At 47.1% G+C, this 24,099-nt stretch overlaps 7 non-coding genes across 7 annotated transcripts; all 7 read right to left on the bottom strand.

The window, feature by feature from the left end:
- Positions 1-16,506: 16,506 nt before the first annotated feature.
- TRNAL-UAG (transfer RNA leucine (anticodon UAG)) lies at positions 16,507-16,588 on the bottom strand. The gene has a single exon. It is a non-coding gene; the product is annotated as a tRNA-Leu (tRNA).
- Positions 16,589-17,288: 700 nt separating this feature from the next.
- TRNAL-UAG (transfer RNA leucine (anticodon UAG)) lies at positions 17,289-17,370 on the bottom strand. Its single transcript has one exon. It is a non-coding gene; the product is annotated as a tRNA-Leu (tRNA).
- Positions 17,371-17,793: 423 nt separating this feature from the next.
- TRNAL-AAG (transfer RNA leucine (anticodon AAG)) lies at positions 17,794-17,875 on the bottom strand. The gene has a single exon. It is a non-coding gene; the product is annotated as a tRNA-Leu (tRNA).
- A 1,069-nt stretch (positions 17,876-18,944) lies between these two features.
- Positions 18,945-19,026, bottom strand: TRNAL-UAG (transfer RNA leucine (anticodon UAG)). Its single transcript has one exon. It is a non-coding gene; the product is annotated as a tRNA-Leu (tRNA).
- A 423-nt stretch (positions 19,027-19,449) lies between these two features.
- TRNAL-AAG (transfer RNA leucine (anticodon AAG)) lies at positions 19,450-19,531 on the bottom strand. The gene has a single exon. It is a non-coding gene; the product is annotated as a tRNA-Leu (tRNA).
- Positions 19,532-20,577: 1,046 nt separating this feature from the next.
- Positions 20,578-20,659, bottom strand: TRNAL-UAG (transfer RNA leucine (anticodon UAG)). The gene has a single exon. It is a non-coding gene; the product is annotated as a tRNA-Leu (tRNA).
- Positions 20,660-21,082: 423 nt separating this feature from the next.
- TRNAL-AAG (transfer RNA leucine (anticodon AAG)) lies at positions 21,083-21,164 on the bottom strand. Its single transcript has one exon. It is a non-coding gene; the product is annotated as a tRNA-Leu (tRNA).
- Positions 21,165-24,099: the final 2,935 nt, after the last annotated feature.

Raw genomic sequence — 24,099 nt, 5'->3', positions numbered from 1 at the left:
GGAAATAGAGTGTGTGTAGTGTGTACACAGACAGTGAGTGCACACACGCAGGAGCTAGTAGCCTATGAACAGTGACTGAGTGTCCTAGACTCCTAGTACAGTAAGTAGTAACAGTAAGTACAACTAACTAATTACAATAATCAATCAGTTATCAGAAGGAAATAGAGTGTGTGTAGTGTGTACACAGACAGTGAGTGCACACACGCAGGAGCTAGTAGCCTATGAACAGTGACTGAGTGTCCTAGACTCCTAGTACAGTAAGTAGTAACAGTAAGTACAACTAACTAATTACAATAATCAATCAGTTATCAGAAGGAAATAGAGTGTGTGTAGTGTGTACACAGACAGTGAGTGCACACACGCAGGAGCTAGTAGCCTATGAACAGTGACTGAGTGTCCTAGACTCCTAGTACAGTAAGTAGTAACAGTAAGTACTACTAACTAATTACAATAATCAATCAGTTATCAGAAGGAAATAGAGTGTGTGTAGTGTGTGTACACAGACAGTGAGTGCACACACGCAGGAGCTAGTAGCCTATGAACAGTGACTGAGTGTCCTAGACTCCTAGTACAGTAAGTAGTAACAGTAAGTACAACTAACTAATTACAATAATCAATCAGTTATCAGAAGTAAATAGAGTGTGTGTAGTGTGTACACAGACAGTAAGTGCACACACGCAGGAGCTAGTAGCCTATGAACAGTGACTGAGTGTCCGAGACTCCTAGTACAGTAAGTAGTAACAGTAAGTACAACTAACTAATTACAATAATCAATCAGTTATCAGAAGGAAATAGAGTGTGTGTAGTGTGTACACAGACAGTGAGTGCACACACGCAGGAGCTAGTAGCCTATGAACAGTGACTGAGTGTCCTAGACTCCTAGTACAGTAAGTAGTAACAGTAAGTACAACTAACTAATTACAATAATCAATCAGTTATCAGAAGGAAATAGAGTGTGTGTAGTGTGTACACAGACAGTGAGTGCACACACGCAGGAGCTAGTAGCCTATGAACAGTGACTGAGTGTCCGAGACTCCTAGTACAGTAAGTAGTAACAGTGAGTACAACTAACTAATTACAATATTCAATTACAATAATCAATCAGTTATCAGAACTTGGAAATAGAGTGTGTGTAGTGTGTACACAGACAGTGAGTGCACACACGCAGGAGCAGCTAGTAGCCTATGAACAGTGACAGTGAGTGTCCTAGTACAGTTACAGTATATAACTACAATACTAATACAATCAGTAGTAAAGGACAGCAGAAATACTGGTATAGATGAGAGAAATAAACAGAGGACAGGAGGACAGCTGCCCACACAGGCAGGCCCTGAGGCCTAAAGCTGTAAGCCTGCAGCAGCTGGCCTGTCTCTATGTAACACAAAAGCTACTAACTAAAATACAATGTCTAACTAACTAACAACAATATAGGTGTGTATAGGAGGTGTATGTGAGCAAAAACGCTAGGTAAATGACCACAATAAAGCTCTTGCTAAGCCAAAGCACAAAGGAGCAACTCTCTCTCTCTATGCAAGTCTCAGGCAAGGACGGCGAAACGTAACATGGCGGCCGCTATTTATAGGGTAGGGGCTGGCCAGGGTCCCCCTCTGTGATTGGCTGCCGTCAGAGGGCCTGAGAGCCCTCTGATTGGCTCTAAGGACATCAATCTGGGCTATGACGCTATTCGAGCTCGGTACCGAGCTCGAATAGCGCCGTTTGCTCGAATAGCTCGAATAGTGAATGGGCTATTCGAGTGTACGCGAATAGCCCATTCGAATAGCTGCAGCTATTCGGAGCTCGAATACCGAGCTCGAATAGCTGAAAAAGAGCTCGAATATTCGAGCTACTCGAATATTCGAGCTCTGCTGAGCACCACTGCTCAAATGTAACCTTTTCTGACCAAGATTAGCTCCTCAAGATATTTTATTATAAAAGACAGGATCATATAGCATACATTATAGGCAATAAATAAATTAAAAAATATGCATATCTGAAAGCAAAATTATACAAGAGATTTTTCCTCCAAAAGATCTTATATACAACATTAAACATCCTGTTTTATACTTGATTTCATCAAGCAATAACTCTATTTACAGTATTTACATCAGAAAAACATATAATGCAAGGGAAATACCCAAAACAAGATATAAACACATAACTCATAAATCATTCTCATATGAGATATTAGATATGTTGAAGGAGTATCAATCAGCCACTTCCATACAAAAACGGAAACAACACCTACATTACATCATTTATTCAACGTACTAAAAATAAATAAAGAAAAGAAAAAACACATAACATACACCACCACCAAAAAAAAAGGATGACATCACCTACAATACACCACTCATACCACACAGTCATACAATGGGTCTTTTACGCCCAAAGGAAAAACAGAAGACTATAGACAACGTTGAGTCAAGACAAGAAATAAAATTAATTAACGAGACAAAACATCACCGCTACCAACAATATATAGAAGAAGCACAAAGGGATATCTCCTTTGTGTCTGCGGCCAGACTTCAAAAAAGAATCACAAAACTCAAAAATCTAGGGTGCAAGAGGGAGAATAGTAAAGCAACACCCTGGAGAAGAGTCCACCAGGTCAAGGAGGCTTGATATTCTGCCAAGCCAGAATCCAAGCTCCTCTCCCCAGCTTCTTCCTCTCCAAGAACCGGATCTTCCCAACCTCACCGAGAATACCGTTCACCACCACCTGGACCGGCGAGATTTTCTGCCTAATCGCTACGTCACACCGAGCCAACCAAACGTGTCTCCTAACCACTAGGCTAACTATGTATAAAGTGCACAAATCAAAGCCCTGGCGTTGGTTAAAAGCTCCATATGCCCACTCAGCATAACTCAGATGCTCCAGAAATGGGATACCTAGGACCCCACCCACCTGTTTATACACCTCTACATTGAAGGGGCATGTGATCAGAAAGTGTTCCATGTCTTCCTCAACGGAACACTCCTGTCGAGGACAGACACGAACTTCCGGTCTCCGACCCCACATGTTCCCTCCAACATACAGTTTGCCCTGGAAAGTTAGCCAGGCGATGTCCCAGAATTTGTTCGGAACGCGCGGTGAATTAAGTAACCGCAAACCCTCCTTCAAAATCGGGCCTGGGCAATCCTTCAAGGCCAATGGGTCATGGAAATGAGAGTCCACCACTCTAGCCAACAGGACTTTCCTGTCGACCGACCTGATGTCCTCCACTCCCAATCCCCACTGCCGCAGTTTCTTCATGCAAGGCAAAATATAGGCCGGAAGGTAGCCATGACGTGCATTCAGTTTCTTCACTGAGCCACCGCTCATCCAATCCCTGAGGAAAGGCTCACACCAGATCTGAAAGAAGCTTACCCAAGTAGGCGGGCTCCCTGCAAATAAACTACCAAGATTGAACTTAATGAACATCAGGGAGAAAAAGACGATCGGGTTGACCATTCCTAAGCCACCCTCCCGCCTGGTTCTGTAAGTGATGTTCCTACGTACAGGGTTCGTTCTGTTTCCCCATAACATCAGGAAAAACAGAGCGTTAATCCTGGTGTACAGGGATGCTGGCAAAATTGCAACGTAGCTAACGTATAACATTATCGGCACCAGATAGGTTTTAATCAAGTCAACCCTTTCCCTGAGGGTTAAACGCCAACCCTTCCAACAAGCCACTTTAGTGTCGACATCTTTCAGCTTGCTCTCCCAATTTCGCAGGCCGTAATCGCCTGGGCCAAATTTGATGCCTAAGATCTTGATTTCGTCCTGAGGCACGGGAAAGGAGCCAGGAAGTGCAAAGGATTCTCCTTCTTTCCCCAACCAGAAAGTTTCGCACTTATCCGGATTCACTTTTGAACCAGATGCCGACGAGTACAGAGCGATCTCTTCGGCCACCACCAACGCCTCTTCCGCCTTCGAGATCACAACTGTTACATCATCGGCATAAGCCACCACCTTCAGAGGCGAGACTCCAGAGATGCCCACAGGAACCCCACTGAGCGCACTGCCCTCTAACCTTCTCACGAAGGGGTCGATGGCAAATACGTACAGTAGAGAACTCAGCGGACACCCCTGGCGGACCCCCGAGCTCACCTCAAAAGGCTGGCCGATCCATCCGTTGATGAGCATGAAACTCTCAGCCTCTTTATACAAAGTCTTTAGCCAATTGATAAACCTCCCCTGCAAGCCGTACACACTAAGTAGCCGCCATAGGTACTTATGGTTGACTCGATCAAAGGCCTTCGACTGGTCCAATGTTAGCAAGAACTTTCCCCAGCCCTCAGCCCTGCACCGTTCCAGAACTTCCCGGACAGCTAACAGTGCTGAGAAAGTTGTCACGATCTGTTCCTGCTGGTGACGTTTGTGAACTGTATGGACTTCCTCTGTTCACCAGCAGATGTCCCCTCATTTCAAGAACCTTTTACATTCCTCCTGAAGTTCCCTCTGCCCACCAGCAGAGGTCTCTGTATTCAAGAACTGTGTCTCTGCAGCCTTGGAAGAGGTCACATGACCATCCTGCAGAGTATATAAGTCCAGCTACAACAGAACACTGTTGCTAGTTCATTGATGTGGATAGCCCTAGAGCCTGTGTTCTGGTCATTGCTCCTGATACCTGTTTCCTGTTACCTGTAACCTGTCTGCCTGTTACCTGATTGCTTGATTCCCTGGTTTATGATATTGGCTTTGTCTGACTATTCTTCTGCTCACTGATTGTATTGCTTGATGTCCTGGTATCTGATCTCGGCTTGTTGACTAACCTATTGCCTGCTGCATATGTCCTGCGCTTGGTTGTATATTATCCTGTGTATATATTAGTTAGTTAGCTTAGTTAGACAGGGTTCGGGGTTCACTGTGTGCACACTGTATATATTATTATTGGTTTGTGTATGTCTGATCGCAAGACAATTGCCTGCAATCATATTGCTAGTTGTACAATTCATTTGTATTTATGTTTATGCACCAATTGCAGCATCACTTGTGTATATATCCTGTCCTGTCCTTGTAAATAAATCATTACTTTATTTCACATTTACCCTGGTTTTGGTCTTCAGTATTTCCACATTAAGTGACATTCTGCATTCAGCGCAAATCTGCATGCGCTGCTCGTTACAGAATGAACTAGCCAAAACAGTCACTAGGAAATACTGAAGGTTCATTTGTTCCAGCCATGGGGTTAAACTGGACTCCGCAGGACATAGATTACTTTGCCATATTTGCAGAGGAGGATAGAAAACACTGTTATAAAGAGTTTTTAGATTACTCTTATGATGAATTGCAGCAATTAATTTCACAAATTAATTATTTTGTGCAGCAAAATATTTTTTCAGTGTCTGATGTACAAGCCCTGCTGCAAATTCTGCAAAGTCTCTTGGTAGCTAAAAATCCAGCTACAACAACCTATTATCAGCCTAATCAACAGATTAAGCCAATTAACCCTTTAAGCTATGTTCAGAGTAATCTATCTGCTCCCATTAAAAGTGACTGGGACCCTCCGTTTGGAAAATGGGAAATTGAGTGTCTGTTTAATGATTTGAATGATGATTGGAGGTCTTTTATTAGCTATTATGCTCAAAAAGATGAACAATTTGTTTCCGCATGTATAAAATCTGCAAAAACTTTGGTTGATTTGGGTGTATGCATGCAAAGGTCTGTTTCTCCTTTAATTGATGCATGGGAGAGAGTTCTGTCCACTTACTTTCCTTCTGCTAATATTTCTAATGACCAGCTCACACAGTGCTCAGTGGCTAAACCTGCTTCTAATCACAAGTCAGTTCCCCTTCAGACTGCAAAAAGATCTACACCTTGGTTAAAGCAGTATCCAGTTACATACCAAGAGCCTGTTCTCGTTTTGAGAACTGTCAAGAAAGCAAAGCATAAACGGAAATACTTCCCAACTTCATCTATTCACCATTCACTACCTGTTGCACCAGATCCAGGTGGAATCACCTTACAAACTTTGACACCAAAGCCTGCAGAACCTTGCTTCCAGCCACCTGCAGACTCTTGCACCCAGCCACCTGCAGACTCTTGCTTCCAGCCGCCTGCAGACTCTTGCACCCAGCCGCCTGCAGACTCTTGCACCCAGCCGCCTGCAGACTCTTGCACCCAGCCGCCTGCAGACTCTTGCACCCAGCCGCCTGCAGACTCTTGCACCCAGCCGCCTGCAGACTCTTGCACCCAGCCGCCTGCAGACTCTTGCACCCAGCCGCCTGCAGACTCTTGCACCCAGCCGCCTGCAGACTCTTGCACCCAGCCGCCTGCAGACTCTTGCACCAAGCCGCCTGCAGAACCTTTCATCCAGCCACCTGCAGAACCTTTCATCCAGCCACCTGCAGAACCTTTCATCCAGCCACCTGCAGAACCTCTCATCCAGCCTCCTGCAGACTGTTGCACCCAGCCTCCTGATGAACTTTGCATACAGCCATCTGCAGAACCTTGTCTCCAGCTTCCTGCAGACTCTTGCTTCCAGCCGCCTGCAGACTCTTGCACCAAGCCACCTGCAGAACCTTTCATCCAGCCACCTGCAGAACCTCTCATCCAGCCTCCTGCAGACTGTTGCACCCAGCCTCCTGATGAACTTTGCATACAGCCATCTGCAGAACCTTGTCTCCAGCTCCCTGCAGACTCTTGCTTCCAGCCGCCTGCAGACTCTTGCATCCAGCCGCCTGCAGAAACTCTCATCCAGCCGCCTGCAGAAACTCTCATCCAGCCTCCTGCAGACTGTTGCACCCAGCCGCCTGATGAACTTTGCATACGGCCATCTGCAGAACCTTGTCTCCAGCTGCCTGCAGACTCTTGCATCCTGCCAGCAGAACTTTGCATCCAGCTTGCAGAAACCTGTATTCAGCTCACAGTCTTCTTACTTTCGGTACAGCAGTGGTTAACTTCATCTCTTCCTGACAGATCTTTGCAAACTACAATTTCTGACATGTCTACACAGCCTACAGCTCCTGCCAAGTCTGCAAGGGACAGCACTTCGCTCCAGCCACTGCCAACCAGTTTACCAGCCTGTCCAGGTGCATCTTTGCCAACCAGTCCAGCTGCATCTCTGTCACCAGGTCCAGCAGAAAGTTTGCTATCCTGCCCAGCTACATCTTTTCCATCTTGTGCAGCTGCATCTTTGCCAACCAGTCCAGCAGTAAGTTTGCCAGCCCGTCCAGCTGCATCTCTGCCCTCCTATCCAGCTGCATCTCAGCCATCCTGTCCAGCTGCATCTCTGCCAACAGGTACAGCGGAAGTTTTGCTTCAGCTCGCACAGGCTTTGCGTCAGCCCGCACAGACTTTGCTTCAGCCCGCACAGACTTTGCTTCAGCCCGCACAGACTTTGCTTCAGCCCGCACAGGTTTTGCTCCAGCCCGCACAGGATATGTTTCAGCTTGCACAGACTGTATTGGGGTGTCTACCAATGGTCCAGCCAGGTGCTCAGCCAACGGCCCAGCAAGGTGCTCAGCCAACGGCCCAGCCAAGCGCTCAGCTAATGGTCCAGACCCCTGAAGCCAGCCAGCCTGTTGCCACCCTGCCTGAAGCCAGCCAGCCTGTTGCCACCCTGCCTGAAGCCAGCCAGCCTGTTGCCACCCTGCCTGAAGCTTTCCAGCCTGTTGCCACCCTGCCTGAAGCTTTCCAGCCTGTTGCCACCCTGCCTGAAGCTTTCCAGCCTGTTGCCACCCTGCCTGAAGCTTTCCAGCCTGTTGCCACCCTGCCTGAAGCTTTCCAGCCTGTTGCCACCCTGCCTGAAGCTAGCCAGCCTGTTGCCACCCTGCCTGAAGCTAGCCAGCCTGTTGCCACCCTGCCTGAAGCTAGCCAGCCTGTTGCTACCTTGTTTGATGCCCACCCTCTAAAGACTTTTGTTGATGCCCACCCTCAGACTTTTGTTGTTCCTCAGCTCCTACAGACTTCTGACAACAAAGCCCAGTTTTGCAGACCTCTGCTAAAGCCAAATCGGTTGTCCTGGTGGAGGTATACTATTGAACTGTTTGGCTGGAGACTTGTTTACATGCTGTCCTTCCTGCTGGTGTCTAGTCCACTGCCCTGCTTGATGACATCTGCTACCTGGTTCTGCCTGCTGCCTTTCCTGATATCTGGTTCCTGGTCCTGCCTGCTTCCGTTTCTGATGACATCTGGTTCCTGGTTCTGCTTGCTGCCTTTCCTGATGACATCCAGTTCCTGGTTCTGCCTGCTGCCCTGCTTGATGACATCTGCTTCCTGGTTCTGCCTGCTGCCTTTCCTGATATCTGGTTCCTGGTTCTGCCTGCTGACGTTCCTGATGACATCTGATTCCTGGTCCTTCCTGATGTTCTTCAGACTGCTGTGCATCTTGCCTTGTTGCCTGACGGTCTCCAGTCTGCTGTCTGCCTTTTCGCCCAATGTTTCTTGGGACCCAGGTGGATGTGAATTGGTAGTCTGGTGGAGCGTCCTGAGGCCGCTCCTCAAGGGGGGGGTACTGTCACGATCTGTTCCTGCTGGTGACGTTTGTGAACTGTATGGACTTCCTCTGTTCACCAGCAGATGTCCCCTCATTTCAAGAACCTTTTACATTCCTCCTGAAGTTCCCTCTGCCCACCAGCAGAGGTCTCTGTATTCAAGAACTGTGTCTCTGCAGCCTTGGAAGAGGTCACATGACCATCCTGCAGAGTATATAAGTCCAGCTACAACAGAACACTGTTGCTAGTTCATTGATGTGGATAGCCCTAGAGCCTGTGTTCTGGTCATTGCTCCTGATACCTGTTTCCTGTTACCTGTAACCTGTCTGCCTGTTACCTGATTGCTTGATTCCCTGGTTTATGATATTGGCTTTGTCTGACTATTCTTCTGCTCACTGATTGTATTGCTTGATGTCCTGGTATCTGATCTCGGCTTGTTGACTAACCTATTGCCTGCTGCATATGTCCTGCGCTTGGTTGTATATTATCCTGTGTATATATTAGTTAGTTAGCTTAGTTAGACAGGGTTCGGGGTTCACTGTGTGCACACTGTATATATTATTATTGGTTTGTGTATGTCTGATCGCAAGACAATTGCCTGCAATCATATTGCTAGTTGTACAATTCATTTGTATTTATGTTTATGCACCAATTGCAGCATCACTTGTGTATATATCCTGTCCTGTCCTTGTAAATAAATCATTACTTTATTTCACATTTACCCTGGTTTTGGTCTTCAGTATTTCCACATTAAGTGACATTCTGCATTCAGCGCAAATCTGCATGCGCTGCTCGTTACAAAAGTACTCCGACCTGAAACCAAGCAGTGCTGGTGGCGGGAAAGCACATCCGTTACCTGGGACAAGCGCCAGAATAAAATTTTTGCCAAGATCTTCCTGTCGACATTGAGAAGGCTGATGGGACGCCAATTCTCAATCATCTCAGGATTACGACCTTTTGACAACAAGATCACCGCAGATTGCCTCATGGAGGGTGGTAATTGACCCTCGGCAAGGCAGTCGTTAAAAGCACCGGCCAATTGAGGGGCCAGGATGGATTTGAAGGCCTTGTAAAACTCAGCCGTCAGTCCATCCGGACCCGGGGTCTTTTTAGGCGCGAGACCATCAATGGCCCTCGCTACTTCATCCACGGTGATCTCAGTGTTCAAATCAATACCAGAAACATCAAATTCTTTCAGACCTGGTATGGAAGCCAAGAAATCATCCATTCTTGTCTGGTCAAGGGGCTTCTCCCCAAGCAGTTTAGCATAAAACTCTCTAGCGATGGACAAGATCTCCGACCTGGACTTTGCCAGAGATCCCGAACCATCCCTGAGACCATGGACCGTCCTAAGCGCTGAACTTTGTTTGAAACTCTGGTAAGGGTCAGGCGAGTGGTACTTACCATGATCCCTCTCCAGAGTCAAAGAAGCCAACCGGTCGTACTGCAACTGCTTGAGGCGGAGTTTGACCTCAGAGATTTCCCCCGGATCTCCGCCCTCAGAGACAAGAATGTTTAATCTCTCCCTCAGTTGTTGGTAAGCAAAATCTCTATCAATATTTTTACGGACAGCTAGACCCTTGAAGAATCTGGCAGCACGTTTTTTGACTTCCTCCCACCACTCAGACCTATTGTTGAAACAGTCCAGGATGGTGACCTGTGCCTGAAAAAACTCCTCAAAGGATCGTCTCACGTCACTTTCCAGCAGCAGGGCCGAATTCATTCTCCAGATACCCCTACCTCTGGGAGGAGCGTCTAGAGCATTCAAACACACCGATAGAATAAGGTGATCAGAGAATTCCACCGCCAACAGCTTGGGGGCCGAAGTGATGAGATTCTCCGAAACAAAAAAACCTATCTATTCTAGATCTACTGCTACCGCTATAAAAGGTGAAACCCGTGAGACCTGGTGAATGTCGAATGTGTACATCCACCAGATCAGCATCTTTAACTATTCTATCTAAAAACTTACCATCACCGCTTATCCGGACCCAGGCACTCGCCCTGTCCTTGGCCCTAGTGACGGTGTTAAAATCACCACCCAGGATCACAGGACAAGCTGAAAAAAGGAATGGCCTGATCTGTGTGAAAAGGCGCTTCCTCTCCCCCTTAATTGAGGGGTGAGCATAGGCGTTGATAAGCCTGAGGTCCTGCCCTTTCACACAGACATCCAAAACCAGACACCTTCCCATCTCCACTTCAATAACTCACCGGCATGTTACCATGTCGGTCCTAAAAAGGACCGCTACACCACTTCCAGGCTCTCCCGCAGGAGACCAGAAACTCTGACCGGACACCCAGTCCCTCTCGGCTAACCAGAGGTCAGCCGTAGAGGTGAGCCTGGTCTCCTGTAGGAAAATGATGTCAGCCTCCAGGCTGGCCAGAATTGTGAACGCCAATTTTCGAGCTCTGGGGGTTTTGATGCTAGCAACGTTGATCGTTGCCAACATTAGTGGTGAGGGAGCAGCCATTAGAGTGATTGAGGTTTCCCTTCATACTCCTTTGAACAAAGACAATAAAAATGAAAGCAAAAACACAACATTACAAGAAACAAAAAACGAGAACACAAAAGACAATACCCCTTCAGACAGTGGCAGGATTGCCAATCACCATATCTTCCTCTTCCGAGGACAAAGGCTTACCAGCCAACAAGTCAAATCTGTTGGCAAGTTTGACTTCATTACGCCTTTGAACCAGGACTGCCCAATTTTTCTGAGTGGCCCTTCTTTGTAGGGGCCCAGATTTGGGTCCCTTACTTGTTCTCCTGGTTTTTAATCGTTCTTCCAAGAACGCTTTCTCCTCCTCGTTTAGGTCCTCCTTGCCCTTTGGCTGGAGACAACTACCTGAAAACAGGGAGAGCGAGACTGGACTAGGAGCAACAGCAACACTGCCATCAGTAGGGGATGGGGAAGCAGTGTCATCAGGAGGAGGGGGAGGAGAGGTGATGACAATGTCATCAGGAGGGGGGGGAGGAGGAGAGGGTGGGGAAGTGATGATTGAATCATCAGGAGGGGGAGGAGGGGGGGGATGACTGTGTCATCAGGAGGGGGAGGGGGGGAGCAGAGGGAGGAGGGGATGAGGAAGGGGGAATGGAGGACAAAAGGGGAACAGGCTCCTGAGGAGCAAGGGAGGGAGGGGCCGAGGATGGAGGGGCAAAGGGGTAACCAGGACCAGAGGTTTTAAGAGCCCTCTTGACTTTAACTGACCTTGGGGGCCTTATGCGTTGTGCCTTGGGAGAAGAGCCTTCCCCCCCATGAGCAGCATCCCTGAGACGACCAGACCTCCTGAGCTCAGACTGCCCCTCAGGGGCCACCTTAGTCCTAACTGGACGAGGAGAAGCGGCGGGAGAGACAACAGAAAAAGGAACAGTAACAGACTCGGAAACAATAGGAGCTGATACAGGCTGGACAGACACACTGGGAATTGGCAGGGGGACGAGCTGATTCTCCTCGTCCATACGGACCAACATGGCTCTCCTGAGATCCTCAGGCATAGTTGCCCAGGAGATCGGGCATTCCGTATACGGGTGACCGTATTCAAAACAAAAATTGCACTTGATTCGGCGGCAACTACCTGAGGAATGCCCGAACTCCTGGCACCTGCTACACCTGGGATCGGGGCAGTTACTGGCGAGATGGCCCCGCTTTCCGCATCTATTGCAGGTCCTGGGCTGACCGGGACAATAAGTAATAATTTTGTCACGCCCTATAAGGGCGGATCGGGGAATATGGGTGACGATTCCCTCCTTAGTATGGAGCTTTATCGCCACCTCATATTCCCCCCACCAAATCCCCAGGTCATCCAGGACTCGCTGCGGAGGGGCCATCACGTCAGCGTAATGCTGAACCCAGGACATCAAGTCTCTCACAGGGATGCTCTCATTTTGCACTACGATGTGAGCTTTTTTTTCCAATGACTGCCGGGATAGAGGAAAGACTGAGAAACCGTGCCACTGGTTGTTAACTGACACCTTCAGTCTCTCCTCCAGGAAGGCCTCCATCCCGTGCAGCGACAAAAATCTCACATCATAATACTGGGGGGGATCCCCTGGAGCTAGAATCGCGTTTAAGTCACATGGCTTTGTCCCCAGATCCAGGAGGAACCGGACAAACTCTTTTTTGTTAGGAATGGCAGAATCATGTTCCCATTTAAGTCTGACCACGTTCCTCCTGCCAGGGACAAATGTCTCAGACTCCAGCTCCAGGGGAGCTAGAACTCTCCTCCCAGAAGCGGCACTTCGCACTGCACGAGAATATGACCGGGGCCGGGCAGCGGATGTCCCCTGAGCCGAGGCCGCCATGGAGGCAAGGGCTCCCGGGTTGGAGGCAGGGCCCAGGGCAGGGAAACAGTAAATTCGGGCGCCTGAGGCTAGTGGACAAATCGGGCGCCGCCATTCACTCCTATAATAAATATCGTTTAATGGGCGCCCGATAGGAAAAAAGGGCGCCGGTGAAAAATAACGTTTTAAAAGCGGCGCCCGGAGACTTAATGTTTTATTACTGCTTCTCATGATTACACATTATTTAATAATTTATACATTTTTTAATATTATTTTTAAACGAAAAACAGTACAATATTTTTTTTTCAAACATTATTTTTAAACGAAAAACAGTACTTTTTTTTTTTTTTTACATGATTTTTAAACGAAAAAAACAACAGGGGGGTCTTAGGTTTAGGCACCAACAGGGGGGTCTTAGGTTTAGGCACCAACAGGGGGGGGTCTTAGGTTTAGGCACCAACAGGGGGGGGTCTTAGGTTTAGGCACCAACAGGGGGGTCTTAGGTTTAGGCACCAACAGGGGGGTCTTAGGTTTAGGCACCAACAGGGGGGTCTAGGGGTTAGGGGTAGGTACAGGGAGGGTTACTTAGGCACCAACAGGGGGGGTCTTAGGTTTAGGCATCAACAGGGGGGTCTAGGGGTTAGGGGTAGGTACAGGGAGGGTTACTTAGTAATTTTTTTTTTTAACGTTATTATACGTTTCAGTATTTTAACGAAAGATTAACGTTTTTACAATTGCCGATTTAATGCACATTATTTAATGATTTATAACTTTAAAAAACATTAATTTTAAACGAAATACCGTACAATACATTTTTAAACGTTATCCATGCTTATCGTTAAAAACCCGGCGCCCTTTTTTCCCAGCGCCCCTTTTTAACGTACGCCCAGGGCAGGAAAATCAAAACCTACCCTGGTCACGCTCTCCAACCCAGGCAACCCAGACCCAGCAGACACTCCACCAACCTCAGCTCCAGCCGAACTGTCACCAGGCGCCTCATCAGGCACCGAGGCAACCACAGGGGACACGGGGGGGGGGGGGGGCTCATACCTAGGGGCATTGGGACCCAGACCGAAAATGGTTTCGCTGAACTCTACTTTGCCAGTATAATCAAATCTCTTGATGATCTCGTTTTCTACCAAAAATTTCTTGCCATTGGCCCGAAATTCAATCTGGCGTCCACAATTTGGGTCACCTTTGCCCACTAGATAGAGACCTTTGAAGTCCCCCCCAGGTTCCACAGAAAAAATCTTAGTTTCGCCTCAATGGCCTTCTATCACCACCAGGCGCTCTTTCTCTAGCCTGTAGATACAGTCCATTGTACGGAATTCTGTTATTAAGTCTTCCACTACAATGGGCGGAGGCTCTACATGCTTTTTTTTAACTTTTTTCTTTCTCCAACCTTCATCTGAGTCTGAGTTGTCACCTCCAGAAAGGGAGTGAAAGCTATCGCCAAACAAAGGATCCAACCCATGACTCACTTGACCATCTTTGATCATTATTATTTCACCATTAATTTCCCTATAAAGGACAGAAGCCCTTTCTGTATCACTATCGTTAGGGAAAGGAGACGAAACCTTTGTTGTTACTATTGAGCTTGAAATGAGATCTGTGACGGAAGTGTCAGGAAGAGTCTCATCTGCATCTTTGTCCCCTCCCCCTTGCAGACTTAACTCCACCCCGGCACTCCCGTTCGAGCCACCAACAAGCAACACAGGTTCTCCATCAACAACATCAGTTTGATGAACTTTTTGGGCACCGCCCACAATCACATTTATATTTGTATCTTTTTCCACATTTGTGTTTTCTACCTCCATTGAGGGCAATTCAACTTTTTCCACTATGTTACCCTCAGACTTTTGCTTCACCCTTCCCCCACCCGTCACAACAATACAGGGTCTCTTTAACTTATTTTTTCCTTTTTTTACTTTTTTAGAAGAAAGTTTAGAAATAGCTGGTTTCTCACCCGTCTTCTTACGCCTGGCACCGCCCACAGGAGAGTCCTGTCCACCAATTGGGGCTTGAAAATCCTCCCCAGATTCGCCAGTACTAGAGCCAGACTTTTCAGGGATCCCCCCCTTCTCCTCCAGGGTCACCCCTTGTTTGGCAGGGCTTAAAGACACATTTTCTGATGCATTGTCCGCATCTTTTTGTAATCCACAGGCTCCCACTCCTGCTCTCAGGTGCGCTGCACTGGCTGCATGAGATACTCCCACTTGCACTCCATTGGCTCCAGTTTCCGTGTTGTAATACGAAAATCCGTCTGGATTGGCTGCAGACTGTGTGTGGTGATGCGGATCTCCGGCCGCATTGCACCCACCTCCTTCCATACGCTTGGTCACATCTTCCGCATCCTCCGCATGTTGATGCGGCTTACTGGCCGCATCAGGACTTTTTCCATGCGTCCACCTGGCCGCGTCATGAACGCCTGTTTCAATGGTGTCATGCGTATGGATGGCCGCGTGGGGAACGCTTGCCGCTTTCCCATGCGGCTGATTGGCCGCCTCAGCTCCGCACATCACTTCCGGTAGGCGGGCCGGAAGTTCCTCCGGCGTCTCATCAACAGTGTTTGGCGTCTCGGCGCCATCTTGGCTCATAGGGATAGCGCTGTCAGCGCCATTACGGACCTCCGCACTGGAAACACAGGTAGGCTCTGGGGGACTTTCCCTAAAACTCTGGGCGCACTTCTCACCCCCCGCAGCATCCCCAGACACCACCAGAGGACCGGGTAAAGCCCTACTAGCAGCATCCAGGGGAGCAGGGGGAGATTCTGTGCGGGCACCCGGGGAGGCCATCACAGCCCCATCAACCCCACCGCTAGATAACATAGCAGGGGGCACAGCTTTTGCAGCCTTGGTGCTGGCAGCACTCACCCCACCACCCACTACCACTCCAGGGGCCCCAGCGGCAGCTATACCGCCCGGACCTCCGGCGGCAGGGGAAGCAAGGCAGGCACTACCCACACCCTCCCGGGCACCCACCGCAGAGCTAGGTACTTTATCCCCCTCACCTTTTTCCTTCTTGCTCCAGTCAGGCACCTCCACTGGTGTGCTACTAGATTCCACAACCATGCACTCCTCATCTTCCTCATTATCCTCACTGCTTGTATCGATTTCAGGATCCGGGCCCAGCATTTTGCGGAAACGCCGCCTGTGTTGGTAGTTTTCCGCTAGGGGCCCTCCAATGTACTCCAGGCTGTGTAAGATGTCTTTTTGCATCCTTATCTCTTTCTTTAGCTGGACTAGGTCCTCATTCGTGTGGGACATTTCTTTCCTCCAGGATGCCCCAAACCTGTACTTTATGGTCTTGTACTTTTTTCCTAGGTCTTCCACCAGCTCCATCCTCAATTTTACCTCCCTGAACCAAGTCACCGGATCCACTTGGCCAGGGGCATCCCCCAGGTAAGTTGAAGCAGTAGGGGGGGTATGAGCCGGCCGCTCCATGGCTGGAGCGGCCGGTTAGCACAGGCAAGGCCCCTGCTAGGCCCAAGCCAAGCAGGGACCTCAAGTTCAAATGGTGCCCAAAAAAGTGCTTCAAAGTCGGCTTCAAGGAAACAGCAAGTACACCCTCTACTGAAAGTCCGGGAGCTAGGTCAAAAGCAACCTTTTCTGACCAAGATAAGCTCCTCAAGTGGCCAAATGTTACATTTGAGAAGACTAATCCATTAATTTCTGACCAAGATAAGCTCCTCAAATGGCCCTGATGTATAAGCTTGGACAAGTATTTGAGCAAGTGTTAAAGCCAGAGGAGCTGAGGCCTTATCTTTCCTACATAGTACATCCTTGTCAAGCAAGCGAGAAGTTAAAGGCTGGCAGTGGTGGGATTTGAAACCACACCTCCAAAGAGACTGGAGCCTAAATCCAGCGCCTTAGACCGCTCGGCCACACTACCTTACCGATATCGTTTTTTTGTGTGCTTTTAAAATGAGGTGTGTATGAGTGGAATGTTGAGTGGTTCATTATTGTGCCATCAACAAGTAATCAACTGGGGACATGCTGCTTTGGCCTGGCGTACAATAAAAGACATCCTCTCGAACCCCTAACTGCCCACGTAGTTAATGTATCAGCTTTTATGCAAAAGTAATGTCACCTGTCTAAAAAAATCGCAATTGTCCACTTACGTACAATGTACAATGTAGCCCGTAGCACTGGAATAGATGCTATTGCACGTATACCTAAAATGCCATTCACCTACAATTGAGAGGAAACATTTGCCTACTATTGGGTAATAGGGGCAGATCTCACCTCAGTCATCTAAATGAGATCTTTGCCCTGTTTACTTTGTAGAAAGTCCTATCTGTTGCCACTGTTGCTGTCAAAAGGTCATCCACAGCCAGGAGTTATGAGCTGTGGCACATTGTCAGAATCCAGTGGAAAAGTGCATGTAAAGGTCTTAAGCCATTGTAAGCACTTTTTTTTTCTAAACTGTATTCCTTTGTAGCGGTGAAAGAAAGTGTGGTGCTGGGTACGCCTCATTCATGTTGTTGTGCAAGCTGATGGAGGAAAAGAGAAGTATTTGAGCTTTCTTGTTGTTGATGAAGGGACGTAGGAGATCCACAAGAGGCCTGCGAGGCAAGATAGAAGTTGTAGACTGGCAGTGGTGGGATTTGAACCCACGCCTCCAAAGAGACTGGAGCCTAAATCCAGCGCCTTAGACCGCTCGACCACACTACCTTGCCGATATTGATCTTTTGTGTGCTTTTAAAATGAGGTGTGTATGAGTGGAATGTTAAGGGGTTCATTATTGTGCCATCAACAAGTAATCAACTGGGGACATGCTGCATGTATGCACCTATTCTCATTACCGCGGAAAGAGAAAACACTTGACAGTACTGGCTTTGGTTCTATGCCTCTGATGACAGCACCTAGGAAAGTGCAGGTAAAGCACTCTATGCCACAGCAGAATCAATGGATTAGTCTTCTCAAATGTTACATTTGAGAAGACTAATCCATTAATTTCTGACCAAGATAAGCTCCTCAAGTGGCCCTGATGTATAAGCTTGGACAAGTATTTGAGCAAGTGTTAAAGCCAGAGGAGCTGAGGCCTTATCTTTCCTACATAGTACATCCTTGTCAAGCAAGCGAGAAGTTAAAGGCTGGCAGTGGTGGGATTTGAACCCACGCCTCTGAGGAGACTGGAGCCTTAATCCAGTACCTTAGACCGCTCAGCCACACTACCCTGCGCTCAGCCACACTACCCTGCACACTACTCTACTCTTGCGTGCTTTAAGACACGTTTTTCAAGAGTCAAAGGTTAAGCGGTTAATTACTGTGCCATCAACAGGTTATCATCTGGGGATATGCTGCATGTTGGCAGCCATTCTCAGTTCCATAAGGAAGAACGCATAACAGTACTGACTTTTGTTCCATTGCTCTGATACCACTGAGTGCAGCACCTACTGTCCGATCGCTTTTCCGATCGATTTTCCGATCGAAAATCAGATCGGATATGCATTAAATTATCTATCGAACCAACTATCTGCCAAAAAATCTCATGGTGTATTCCCATCATGAGACCCTGGAGGAAGCCTTCAAATAATTTTTGCATCTCAAGGAAACCGACCTTACTGGGGCAAGTGGGGAAAATGCCAGGGAATCCCTGAAAAGTCCTGAAGGAAGCTTGGGCGTCCAGGGAACCCTGGTTGAGAAAACCTGCTTTGGCCTGGCGTACAATAAAAGACATCCTCTCGAACCCCTAACTGCCCACGTAGTTAATGTATCAGCTTTTATGCAAAAGTAATGTCACCTGTCTAAAAAAATCACAATTGTCCACTTACGTACAATGTACAATGTAGCCCGTAGCACTGGAATAGATGCTATTGCACGTATACCTAAAATGCCATTCACCTACAATTGAGAGGAAACATTTGCCTACTATTGGGTAATAGGGGCAGATCTCACCTCAGTCATCTAAATGAGATCTTTGCCCTGTTTACTTTGTAGTAAGTCCTATCCGTTGCCACTGTTGCTGTCAAAAGGTCCTCCACATCCAGGAGTTATGAGCTGTGGCACATTGTCAGAATCCAGTGGAAAAGTGCATGTAAAGGTCTTAAGCCATTGTAAGCACTTTTTTTTTCTAAACTGTATTCCTTTGTAGCGGTGAAAGAAAGTGTGGTGCTGGGTATGCCTCATTCATGTTGTTGTGCAAGCTGATGGAGGAAAAGAGAAGTATTTGAGCTTTTTTGTTGTTGATGAAGGGACGTAGGAGATTCACAAGAGGCCTGCGAGGCAAGATAGAAGTTGTAGACTGGCAGTGGTGTGATTTGAACCCACGCCTCCAAAGAGACTGGAGCCTAAATCCAGCGCCTTAGACCGCTCGGCCACACTACCTTGCCAATATCGATCTTTTGTGTGCTTTTAAAATGAGGTGTGTATGAGTGGAATGTTGAGTGGTTCATTATTGTGCCATCAACAAGTAATCAACTGGGGACATGCTGCATGTATGCACCTATTCTCATTACCGCGGAAAGAGAAAACACTTGACAGTACTGGCTTTGGTTCTATGCCTCTGATGACAGCACCTAGGAAAGTGCAGGTAAAGCACTCTATGCCACAGCAGAATCAATGGATTAGTCTTCTCAAATGTTACATTTGAGAAGACTAATCCATTAATTTCTGACCAAGATAAGCTCCTCAAGTGGCCCTGATGTATAAGCTTGGACAAGTATTTGAGCAAGTGTTAAAGCCAGAGGAGCTGAGGCCTTATCTTTCCTACATAGTACATCCTTGTCAAGCAAGCGAGAAGTTAAAGGCTGGCAGTGGTGGGATTTGAACCCACGCCTCTGAGGAGACTGGAGCCTTAATCCAGCACCTTAGACCGCTCAGCCACACTACCCTGCGGATGTCTACGCTTGCGTGCTTTAAGACACGTTTTTCAAGAGTCAAAGGTTAAGCGGTTAATTACTGTGCCATCAACAGGTTATCATCTGGGGATATGCTGCATGTTGGCAGCCATTCTCAGTTCCATAAGGAAGAACGCATAACAGTACTGACTTTTGTTCCATTGCTCTGATACCACTGAGTGCAGCACCTACTGTCCGATCGCTTTTCCGATCGATTTTCCGATCGAAAATCAGATCGGATATGCATTAAATTATCTATCGAACCAACTATCTGCCAAAAAATCTCATGGTGTATTCCCATCATGAGACCCTGGAGGAAGCCTTCAAATAATTTTTGCATCTCAAGGAAACCGACCTTACTGGGGCAAGTGGGGAAAATGCCAGGGAACCCCTGAAAAGTCCTGAAGGAAGCTTGGGCGTCCAGGGAACCCTGGTTGAGAAAACCTGCTTTGGCCTGGCGTACAATAAAAGACATCCTCTCGAACCCCTAACTGCCCACGTAGTTAATGTATCAGCTTTTATGCAAAAGTAATGTCACCTGTCTAAAAAAATCACAATTGTCCACTTACGTACAATGTACAATGTAGCCCGTAGCACTGGAATAGATGCTATTGCACGTATACCTAAAATGCCATTCACCTACAATTGAGAGGAAACATTTGCCTACTATTGGGTAATAGGGGCAGATCTCACCTCAGTCATCTAAATGAGATCTTTGCCCTGTTTACTTTGTAGAAAGTCCTATCTGTTGCCACTGTTGCTGTCAAAAGGTCCTCCACAGCCAGGAGTTATGAGCTGTGGCACATTGTCAGAATCCAGTGGAAAAGTGCATGTAAAGGTCTTAAGCCATTGTAAGCACTTTTTTTTCTAAACTGTATTCCTTTGTAGCGGTGAAAGAAAGTGTGGTGCTGGGTACGCCTCATTCATGTTGTTGTGCAAGCTGATGGAGGAAAAGAGAAGTATTTGAGCTTTCTTGTTGTTGATGAAGGGACGTAGGAGATCCACAAGAGGCCTGCGAGGCAAGATAGAAGTTGTAGACTGGCAGTGGTGGGATTTGAACCCACGCCTCCAAAGAGACTGGAGCCTAAATCCAGCGCCTTAGACCGCTCGGCCACACTACCTTACCGATATTGATCTTTTGTGTGCTTTTAAAATGAGGTGTGTATGAGTGGAATGTTGAATGGTTCATTATTGTGCCATCAACAAGTAATCAACTGGGGACATGCTGCATGTATGCACCTATTCTCATTACCGCGGAAAGAGAAAACACTTGACAGTACTGGCTTTGGTTCTATGCCTCTGATGACAGCACCTAGGAAAGTGCAGGTAAAGCACTCTATGCCACAGCAGAATCAATGGATTAGTCTTCTCAAATGTTACATTTGAGAAGACTAATCCATTAATTTCTGACCAAGATAAGCTCCTCAAGTGGCCCTGATGTATAAGCTTGGACAAGTATTTGAGCAAGTGTTAAAGCCAGAGGAGCTGAGGCCTTATCTTTCCTACATAGTACATCCTAGTCAAGCAAGCGAGAAGTTAAAGGCTGGCAGTGGTGGGATTTGAACCCACGCCTCTGAGGAGACTGGAGCCTTAATCCAGCACCTTAGACCGCTCAGCCACACTACCCTGCGGATGTCTACGCTTGCGTGCTTTAAGACACGTTTTTCAAGAGTCAAAGGTTAAGCGGTTAATTACTGTGCCATCAACAGGTTATCATCTGGGGATATGCTGCATGTTGGCAGCCATTCTCAGTTCCATAAGGAAGAACGCATAACAGTACTGACTTTTGTTCCATTGCTCTGATACCACTGAGTGCAGCACCTACTGTCCGATCGCTTTTCCGATCGATTTTCCGATCGAAAATCAGATCGGATATGCATTAAATTATCTATCGAACCAACTATCTGCCAAAAAATCTCATGGTGTATTCCCATCATGAGACCCTGGAGGAAGCCTTCAAATAATTTTTGCATCTCAAGGAAACCGACCTTACTGGGGCAAGTGGGGAAAATGCCAGGGAACCCCTGAAAAGTCCTGAAGGAAGCTTGGGCGTCCAGGGAACCCTGGTTGAGAAAACCTGCTTTGGCCTGGCGTACAATAAAAGACATCCTCTCGAACCCCTAACTGCCCACGTAGTTAATGTATCAGCTTTTATGCAAAAGTAATGTCACCTGTCTAAAAAAATCGCAATTGTCCACTTACGTACAATGTACAATGTAGCCCGTAGCACTGGAATAGATGCTATTGCACGTATACCTAAAATGCCATTCACCTACAATTGAGAGGAAACATTTGCCTACTATTGGGTAATAGGGGCAGATCTCACCTCAGTCATCTAAATGAGATCTTTGCCCTGTTTACTTTGTAGAAAGTCCTATCTGTTGCCACTGTTGCTGTCAAAAGGTCATCCACAGCCAGGAGTTATGAGCTGTGGCACATTGTCAGAATCCAGTGGAAAAGTGCATGTAAAGGTCTTAAGCCATTGTAAGCACTTTTTTTTTCTAAACTGTATTCCTTTGTAGCGGTGAAAGAAAGTGTGGTGCTGGGTACGCCTCATTCATGTTGTTGTGCAAGCTGATGGAGGAAAACGGGAAAATTGATACTTACCTGTAATTTTCCTTTCCTGGTGCATCTCCATGTCGGCATACTCATGGGTTAGCTCCGCCCCTCTAACCCCTATAGGACCAATCAAAATTCTATATATATATGGTCCCTACCCCTTCCACCTCATTCTAATAATTTAGAACTCAGACACGATGGACCAGGGTGGGACGTATGCCGACATGGAGATGCACCAGGAAAGGAAAATTACAGGTAAGTATCAATTTTCCCGTTTCCCTGGTGCCTCCATGTCGGCATACTCATGGGATTTGCATAGTAGTAATAAGAGACCAAACGGGTGGGTGCTATCAACAACTATTTATGTACTGCTGATAAAACATTCTTTCCAAATTTAACAGAAGTCAACAGAGCTGGATTCACTCTGTAATGATTTATAAATGTATTAGGCGATGACCAATTTGCTGCCTTGCAAATATTTATCAACGAGACTCCAGTCGCTGCTGCCCAAGAGGAAGAGATACTCCGCGTCGAATGTGCTGAGGTAGAAGAAGGTGCTTCTGACCCTCTGGCTCTATACGCTTCCTTAATCAGTCGGACCAGCCATGCTGCTATGGTCCTAATGGCGACTTCCTTTCCTTTCCTTGGACCTGCTGGATTCACAAACAGGTGATCCGAATTTCGGAATGTACTGGTTACCTGAAGATACAATTGCAACCATCTTGCCACATCTAACGGATGTCCATTAGGAAACCCATCTTCCATAGGAAAGGCCGGCAACGTCCACTCCTGATTCAGATGCTTTATTGATATCACTTTTGGAAGGAAATGTGACATTGGTCTTAGTACCACTCTGTCTTGAAAGAAGCTCAAGAAGGGTTCTTTCCAACTCAGTGCCCTTATTTCTGATACTCTTCTTCCTGATGAAATTGCGATCAGAAAGGCCATCTTTAAGGTCATGTTCCACACTGAACAGTTCTCTGGAGGTTCAAATACTTCAGAAGATAAATATTCAAGAACCAAGGGAAGATCCCAACTTGGACATATTTTCTGTAACGGCGGTCTCAACTTCATGATGGCCTGGAAAAACTGCTGCACCAATCTGTGTGATGCCAGTTGTGAACCGACTAATGCTGATATTGCTGAAACCTGTACTCTGAGTGTTCTTACAGTCAGTCCTATATCGAAACCTGTTTGCAGGAACTCCAAGACGTGTGGTACTGAGGGAGTAAGGTAATCCACTCTCTTCTGTAAAGAGAACTCAATAAATCTTCTCCATACTCTATAGTAGGTATTATTTGTAGAGGACTTTCTTGCTTTTAGCAATGTTTCTGCCACTGTTTGTGAAAATCCTGCTTTCAACAAATTTTCCCTCTCAATCTCCACGCAGTCAACGATATTCTGTGAATATGCTGATGTCTCAGTTCTCCTTGTGACAAGAGGTCTGATAACAGGGGAAGCTTCCAATGGGGTGCCACTGACATCTTGAGAAGTAACGGAAACCATGGCCTCTTTGGCCAGAATGGAGTTATCACTATCGCTTCCACATTCTCTGCTTGAAGTCTGTTCAAGAACCTCAATATAAGCGGAGTCGGGGGAAAAGCGTAGATCATATTCGCCCTCCATGCCTGAGTCATTGCGTCCACTCCCTCCGCCTTCTTGGACGGGAATCTGGAGAAGAACCTTGGCAATTGGCAGTTCAGATCTGAGGCAAACAAATCCAGCTGCGGCAGACCCCAACGTTGCACTAGCATCTGGAAGATTTCCTTTTTCAACATCCATTCGTTGTTCTCGATCCGGTTTCTGGACAAAAAATCTGCACGTGCATTCTGAGTCCCTGGAATGTACACAGCTCTTAGTGACAATAGACTCTTCTCTGCCCACCGCATGAGTGGTTCCACTTCCTTCATTAGAGACTTGCTCCTGGTGCCTCCCTGCTTCTGCACGTAGGCCACTGCCGCCTTGTTGTCCATTTGGATACAAACTGCATGTCCGTTCAATA

Source organism: Hyperolius riggenbachi, chromosome 12, assembly GCF_040937935.1.
Source record: "Hyperolius riggenbachi isolate aHypRig1 chromosome 12, aHypRig1.pri, whole genome shotgun sequence".
Classification (NCBI taxonomy): Eukaryota; Metazoa; Chordata; class Amphibia; order Anura; family Hyperoliidae; genus Hyperolius; species Hyperolius riggenbachi.
This window is presented reverse-complemented; position numbering and strand designations above follow the sequence as displayed.